Here is an 8,586-nt window from a genome sequence, read left to right as displayed (position 1 = left end):
TCAGTGGTATGTAATTAATCAAGGGTGTCACTGATGAGTTCAGCCAGGTATCCAGCGACTGGGGATACATGGAGTTGGTGTTGAGTTGAGTTGTGCCTGTGTAACCGATGCCAGCTAGCTGTGCATGTGGAACGTTAGTAAATCTCACTCCCGACGCCTTAAGAGTAGTGATGGCAAGAGATTTAGCATCCTGGGCTTTTAGCTCGATTAATAGTACACTTCTGATCCGAGGTGCTGCTGTTTGCAGGTTCGAGTCCGGGCATGTGCAGGGCTGAGCCGCGCGGTTCAACACAAGGAAAGTTACACCAGCAGAAGTTAGATTCATGCAGACTACCACTGGCATATACCATCACATCACTAGAGTTATACCCCCTATTGTCTCATTGGACCATTTTTGATAGAGATTTCTTACCATCTTTCTCATTGTAAATACACTTAGTAACATTTGAGTTGTGATATATCTGATGTAGACTATAATATAAAACAAGTATTTGCAGTCTTGATAAGACCCATTTACTCACTGAATGATAAATCATCGACTAGCTGATTGGCAACTGACTGGTTGCACTAGTGGTGTGAATAGAACACAGTGTGTATGTCCTGGGTGTAATATTTTATTATCTTAATGCTGTCATGGTAAAAACGCATATTTAAGGCAAAGACTAAGTTTTAAACTTTTCAAATTCAGCCAAATTCTCCACACGCGGTGTCTGTCCGGTGTGTGCGCTCAATAACGCTCTGATAATTGTGCACAGCCATGGCTCTGTAAATGGTAAACAAACCAAGTGGCTCAGACCAAAGAATTAACTATTTCCACCCAATCAACAACTATGGGTGCATGTTGTTCGTCCTTATGCTTGAGAAGTGAGGGAACTGCTGAATCAAACTACTGAATTACTGAAACTACTGTTGAATTAAAAAAAAATACTGTAACAATCTTCCACCATCATCAAGTACTACATCTTTTATGATCTTGTATACCTTGTGGTCAGGGGATCTTAGATGCATTTGAAGTAAATATTTACTGATTGACAATTTTGTTGACATTCACATCATTTCATCCCAAAAGATTTGTCTGGAGAAGATCAGATTATCACCCATATCAAGTCAGGGACCGGCATATGGCAATATTCCAGATACACAAATGTGCATGGGGTTATTATCTGTGTGACAGGGGAAATGAAGTGAGAAGTTAGTCAGACCTCACAGAAGAGAGGAAATGCAAGGGACATTTGACAATATTAAATAAAATATTGAATAGAATAGATGAAACACCAATATAAATGATTTGGTGTACCTGTAATTGATGTTTTGTTTTATTACTATCAGTTTGCAATTATTATATAATGTCAGTAGGCTATTGTATAATATTGGACAAAACCGTCTGCTAAATAACAGAACCATGACCATATGATGTCATCAAAGACAATACATTTTAAATTCATGTAATTCATATTGAAAATAATCTTGTGACATGTACTATGTACCAAATCCTTTAAAAACATTACTTCAGCATGGTCCATTTTCCACTGGGACACTAGGCAAACATGGGCAAAATGCTGATGTCTGCGTTGAAGAATTCTTTTAGTGTTTATTTTAGCACAATCACTCATTAGGCTGTTCATTTAGAGTTTGTTAGTTGCTTGTTAAAGAGAGCCTTGATCAAAAATAAATATATAAGCAATTCCATATGGGGGGAAAATCTGTCATCTACCATTTCCCTAGTCCCGTAACTCTGCTTCTCATTTTCACTACAATAGCGTAACTCTTGGCATGACTTCAACAACAGCAAAAAGGTTTCCCATAAAGTGCAAAAGTGAAAATCATCTCAGATGACAAATAGTCATTGTGTGCTTTAGGCTACCAGGGAAATGGAGCAAATTAATAACAAAGGTCACCAAAAGACACCATCCTTGGCATCATCCAAATTCCATAATTACATCACCTTATTATAGGCAACTTTCCCTCCCCTAGATTAGTTAAGAAAAATGCTAACAGTACACGGAAAAGTCCAAAAGATGTTTGAGACCTCATCCATTATAAGAATGTCCTCTGTATATCATACAAACTGTTTAATAGATTATAGGGTGGCTTGGGTAGTGCAGGTATCTCATAGTTTGTTTACAGTTTTGTGAATATCTATTGCTGGTAGTATTATTGAACTTCTGAAGCCCACTGGATTTACATTCCGTGGCTTTCGCAAAAATAAATGTGCTCATAATTTTTACCAGGCCTCCTTAGGCCTACACAATTAGCAAAATGTCAACACCAACAGGCTGCACTACCAAATCAGGAGACAGACCCAGAGTGCCCAGAGTATTGTAGCCTATGGACTTGCATACACAGTGTGGAGTGGATGGGGGTAGAGGCTTTGTATGACAGAATTATGGCATCTTTAAATCATTACTAATGCAATTGGATTAAATTTGACACAATCTCATATCCACTACCTGTCTCTGCACTCGCACTCTGGCGCATCTCTCTCTCTGCATGCCTGCATCTGGTGGTCCTGTGGAGCATTAGCATTCTGGCATATCTTTACCCTCCTCAGGCACAGCGCTGAGATATCTCTAAGTGAGCATTTCCTTCCCGCCAGTTACTGTTAATAGTTGAGGGAAAATCTTTGCTTTCCCTAAACTGTTGCTTGCTGTTGCTTAGACATTCAGTATTATTGAAATTCCTCAGATTTTTATGTGAGGGCAACACATCAGTAAACCATACAGCAGGGACTACTCTTTCTTATGAGAGGTGTCAGTCAGGCTGAATTCAAACTTCAGTTACTCCTCATGGGGACTCAGGAGACCCTCTACTCATGTTTTATGGATAATAACTCAAATTATCTTCAGACCTCCTTGAAGTAAAGACTCAGACTTCAAGTTGGTTGAATAATAATAATCGTCCATTTTCTTTATCAGTTACTGCGTTGTTACACCAAAATATTTCCTCCAGATCCCAAATGTCCCAAACCTCCCTCTAGCTTCAGGACCAGGCACAGGCCAGGCACACCTCTGTTTATATGCTCATCAAGATCTTTCTAAACAAACCTCATGTTTGAAGCAAGAAATGAAGCCAGAAGTCTGTTTACTGTTTAAAGCTGATCTGTCCAATTGAATAGTATTTACATAACAAGCACTGGTCCATGTATAGGAAAAATTCAATTGTAAATGGTACTGGGTCCTGAGGGACATGGCAGTCTGTTGTGCTGCATAATCAATCATTGTGCCTAACGTAGTGACTCATTTCACAATTGTAGTGGTATAAGTGAGTGTATGTATGTGTGTACATGTTTGTTCTGAATCCCTGTTCTCTCACATTTCTGTGTGAGTTTTTCAGTGTTGCCCAATAACAGGAAACGTAGAACCCCTACCAGACACTGAGCAGGCTACAAAAGACAATAGTAGTTGTAAAAAAAAAAAGTTAAGGAAAGAAATGGCCAGCTTCAACACTTTCCATGCTGCTCATAGGTACTGCTCTAGTCTTTTTTTTTTTACTGCTGTTTCATTCAAAGGCAGATATTTTGCGCCCCAGTGTTGGGACATTTGTAATGGGCTACAATGTGCAATAAGTTAGCCTATGTTTAACAGCCTATAGACTAATTTACATTATATTAAAAAATATGCACTTTTTACACTTAACATGAATACATGCACACATTTTCTACAAAGTAAAAAAAAGACACCACGAAACCAGAGATGAATTTAATTTTGTACTTCTGCCAGCATTTAGCCTATTGAAGGTATTTTCTTTCTTGCTCCTAGGAGACAAGCTATAGCTCACTTATACTGTTTCAAACCATCAGTTATAGGCTAATTATGCCCCTGGGGTAGCCTACTGCAGCACTAAACAAATCGCTCAGGGACTACAAAAGATTAATTAATGACTCACTAATTGCACGTTTAACAGACTACGGGGGTTGAGGGGTAGCCTACTCACCTCACTGAAGGCCTCCCGATGGACCATGTGCTAATTCAGTGTGATGAACTTACATTTGGTAGGAAACACCTTTGCTGTATCCTGAATGTTAATCGTCACATAAAGGAAGCCTGCAACTCCTTAACATGGACTATTGGGCTTTTGTAGCCTTTGTCCCGCTTAAAAATCGATAATAGGCCTATGGCATATTTTTTGAACGAATGAAATTGTAGACCTACATCCAGCCTATAACGAAAAGGCACGAATAACCTATAGATTAAAGCTCTGCCCTGCTCTGATTGGACCAGAAGAACCGGGAGCTGTGGATTTTTGCAAAACAAATAACAGGCTCTAGGTGGAGGTAGAAGTGCGGGTTTTTTCTAAAACCGGCTGATTTATGTTGTTCTGTCGGTGTTGGTTTCAGTGAATATGATCAAAAAAGTCTTGCCAACTGCAGCTTTAAACGTGTATTGCATAAAGCTACAGGACACTTTGTTTGCTTATAGCCTAACATATTTATTAAATCTGATTACTCAGTCTGACAGGCTCCCTGCACACTTTGCACATTGATTAAAATTGTGTGGTACAGTTGATTGTTGTTGTCCTTGGGATTTTATCAAACTAACTGAGAACATAACAACCCTCACACGTCTTGAATATTTTAAAATGATGAGATCGGTACCTAGGGGAAAGAAATCCCTCATCCTCATATTGTGACAGTGCGTGTGCACATCCGTGTGTGCAATGGGATACGGGTGATGGATTCCGATTGTAACTAATTCACATAACTTACACGTTATCTGGTCATTTTAAAACGTTATGCCTACACTTCCGATACTACAACATCCCATTGACACCTTCATAGGCCTAGCCTACTGTAGCCTACTTACATTTCAAATGATGTCGTAGACAATTCACTTTTAACAGCTAGCGGTCCAGAGGACAAGTGTAGCCTACAATATTTAGGCAACGCAATAGCTTTACGGTCAGCTGTAAGACGAGGCAATATTAAGGTTAGCTGACAAATTCAATGATCATCTGCTGGCTCTGGACTAATGTCTAAAGAAGGTTCGGTGTAGGGTTGCAACCGGTGTAGGCTACTGAGCCCTGGTCAGACAGTTCCCTCTAGCGGCTTTCGTGTAACTATTTTGTTTTAGGCATAGCCTACTTGTGTTTGAAATGTCACTTTAAGGAGGTATAATGATAAAAGGCATTACGAAACCATACTACAAATGAAGAATATTTCAAGCTATAATTCCACACGGGTAGGCCTACTTTACATTAACAAAAATAATACTTCTCTGGTGGTGTGTTGTAACCAGAAGCACAGAATATACAAAAGTGTGATGAGGAGGTATTCATTTCAGTCAGAAATTAGGAGGTATTCATTTGTCAGAAATGGAGAAATGTAGAGATATTTTGACCAACCACACCGTTTAAACTATAAGCCCATTGCAGACGATGAAAAGGCCACCACTGTAGCAGGTACCTGGAGCCCCCATGCAGGATGAGTGAGGCAGGACTATTCATTCTTTTCTGCTTCTCCCAAAATAATTTAAAGCCCACTTTGCTATTTAGAACAGATTCAACAAATGTGGCATGTTATTTTTACTAAAAGACAATTAAAATGTGTTATGACTGATGCCATCATAAGCCTGAGTCTGTTTAGAGAATATTTAATCAATGGAATGATAGGCTGCATTGAAGATAAAGTATAACAATGATAATGGATGAAATCAATTTAATCAGCTTAATGATTTGCTAAACTGTTATAGAATAACTTTATACTCAAAATGATGTACCAGTAGTAACTTCATTGTCAGTGTCAGTGAATTCGCACTGGTCTACACAAGCTTCATGTTGGCCTATATGCTATTAATTTCAAGATTGGAGTTCACTGACACTGTGATTTTGACACTGCATATTTTCACTGACATTGTGATCGTGACACTGCATATTTTACTTCATGTTTACACAGCACAGCGTACTGAATATATTTGATCTGTTCAGAGACCTTTTCATTACAGGCATGGTGACAACCAACAGCAGTGTGGTGCTTCCCTATCGTTCTCACCTCCTTGTTTTTGTAGCAGGGAATTTGTCCTGACGCATTTTTCCTCAGGAAATTTCTTTCATCATTCTTAATGGTCTGTGATATTGGATTGCTCTCATGATACTTAACCATACATATTTATTTATCGCTCACACAGACACATGCCCTGGAATTCTTCACTAATTCCCACCCACACATATCCTTGCATGAAGTACGCAGGGACACGCACAGGCACACGCACAGGCACACACACTGTGACCTGTGAGACCATATGGACAACCAATGTTGGTTAAAAGGTATCCAGATCAGCCAAGCTGTTGAGTCAGTGACGCACACCAGCGACTCTGACGTCAGACACTGTGCCTGCTCCTTGCCCTGCACGTGTAATACGATTTAGATCATCAAATTACTTCCCTAACAAACATCTGTCTCAGATCCACATTTACCACATCTTCACTCAAACACACATAAGCCACAAATAAACACACAAAGAAGATTGCTGAAAACATATTTCAATGGAATGTGTACGTATGTACAAATATGTGACATGTGGGGCTGGGAATGGGTGGGGAGTGGTGGGGTTGATAGTGTGTGTGGGGGGGGGGGACAGGTTGGGGTGCAGAATGACTTCAGATGCAGCAGTTCATGTCAGAGGCAAACAGGCTTCTGGATTGGTTAATATTTCATGTCAAGGACTAGGAGAGTGGCACTGCTTTGGGAACAGTGAGCTGGAAGTGAAACTGTTCCCTACTCTGCCATGTGGAATTCCAAATGCACCTGCATACAGGACAAGGCACTTGGGGCCAGCGGAAGCAGCAGTGTGTGTGTGTGTTACACAAGAGGCAGAATTCGTCTGAAAGGATAATTTTGCATTTTTGCATGTGACCTCACCTTGCTTGTCTGAGTGTGCTTGCAGAGAATTATTTCCTGTTTATGGTTTATTTCACAGCCGCGACTGATGCGCGTTGACAGGGTTGAAGCCAAGTACAAAGGCTGTATCAGAGTCATGCACCAAACTTTGGACCCCTGATGGGTCCTGTTTGCCCTCACGGTTTGTGGCCAATACATTTCTGATCTAAAGATTTAATTTGGCCACCCAGGAGACTTGCTTACCTGCTTACCCTCGCAGGCCTCTTCCAGTCGTCCTCTTTTCCCACGTGCCTTAGTGACTGTGAGGCAAAATGTGATCATTCATTACTAAAGACAAAAAGGTCATACTCTATGACAAAACATCTTTGTGTGTGAGGGCATGGCACTGACCGTGTGCTGGGGAGAGATAACGATTAAATCATTTCCTTCACTTTACATATTCTCTAGTAACTGTGAATACTGCTACTGAATATCTCACAGAATTTGATGCAATGTATGTACAGTACCAGTCAGCACCAGTCTTTTTCTGACTATTATTACATTGTAAAATAAAAAGTGAAAACTCAGAACTATGTAAACTAAACGTGTAAACAAAGCAAAATGTTGCATTCAGCATTTCATAGCCTCCATACCTTCATGGCTGTTGAGCAAGGCACCTAACCCCAAACTGCTCCGTGGGCACCGGATTAAGGGCTGCCAACTGCTCCGGGTGTGTGTGTGGGCTCCTACCTCACTGCTCCAAGTGTGAGTATGTATACGTGCACATACTACACACACTAAAATGCAGAGAACAAAGTTCCCTACAGGAAAAATACATTTTCAATCATTCAAATGTATGTCCATATTGGAGCTCTTAAAAGATGTAAAGCAAACAAATAATTCTGCACTGCTTTTGATATGTATATATGGAATCTAATCAATTGAAAGACCCTATAGGCAAAGTTTCAGAGAAAATGTATATTTGAATTCATGAAAAGAAAATATTACAATAGGATGGACAGTGGTATGAGAGAGGAGACCATATACAGTAGCATGTGTGACACAGAACAAATGGGAATGGGTTTGATGCCTTTTGTCAAGCATGACAATGTAATGGGGCTGTTTCAGTCCAAGAGGCTGTCTAAAAGCCATCACAGATCAATGAACCAGAAAGGTTATTACCATGTTTGATTAGGGCTATTTCATTCATGCAGCAGAACAACAATCTGACACATGCAAAACACTTTGGTTAAAGGATAATTCCGGTGTGATTTTGACCTAAAGTGTGTTGAAACATGATACCGAGTGTGAATGTATGTCTCATAGCTCACCTCGGCTTGTCCCCTGCACTCAGAAATCTGGCGCTAGTTAGCCAATGCTACAAACACAGTGTTTCGTTGTGGTGCCTCGGGCATCGGCCTAGCCATGCAAATAAATCACTGTTTTACACCATTTACGAGGCTCAAAGTAGCTCCATACTTCATTGGTAGACTTCCGAGGGCCTTGACATTTAAAAAGAGACATAGAGAACTTTTAAAAACCACTGGTAGTTTATTTACAAGACGATTTATACAGACAGTACCTTAAGGAATTTTACCGTTCGACGCCATCTTAAATTTAGTCACGATTAGTCGAGTGACGAGTACGAACAAACAAGTATGATAAGGGATCAGATTCCAGATTCACTGGCTACTGGACTTCCTCTGTCAGAGGCCTCAAGTAGTACGTGTTGGCAACAATACCTCAAGCAGCATCACACTGAGCACAGGGGC

This window comes from Alosa sapidissima, chromosome 15 (genome assembly GCF_018492685.1).
Source record: "Alosa sapidissima isolate fAloSap1 chromosome 15, fAloSap1.pri, whole genome shotgun sequence".
In the NCBI taxonomy this organism is placed as follows: Eukaryota; Metazoa; Chordata; class Actinopteri; order Clupeiformes; family Clupeidae; genus Alosa; species Alosa sapidissima.
The sequence above is the reverse complement of the archived record's forward strand: the minus strand, read 5'-3'. Positions refer to the sequence as shown.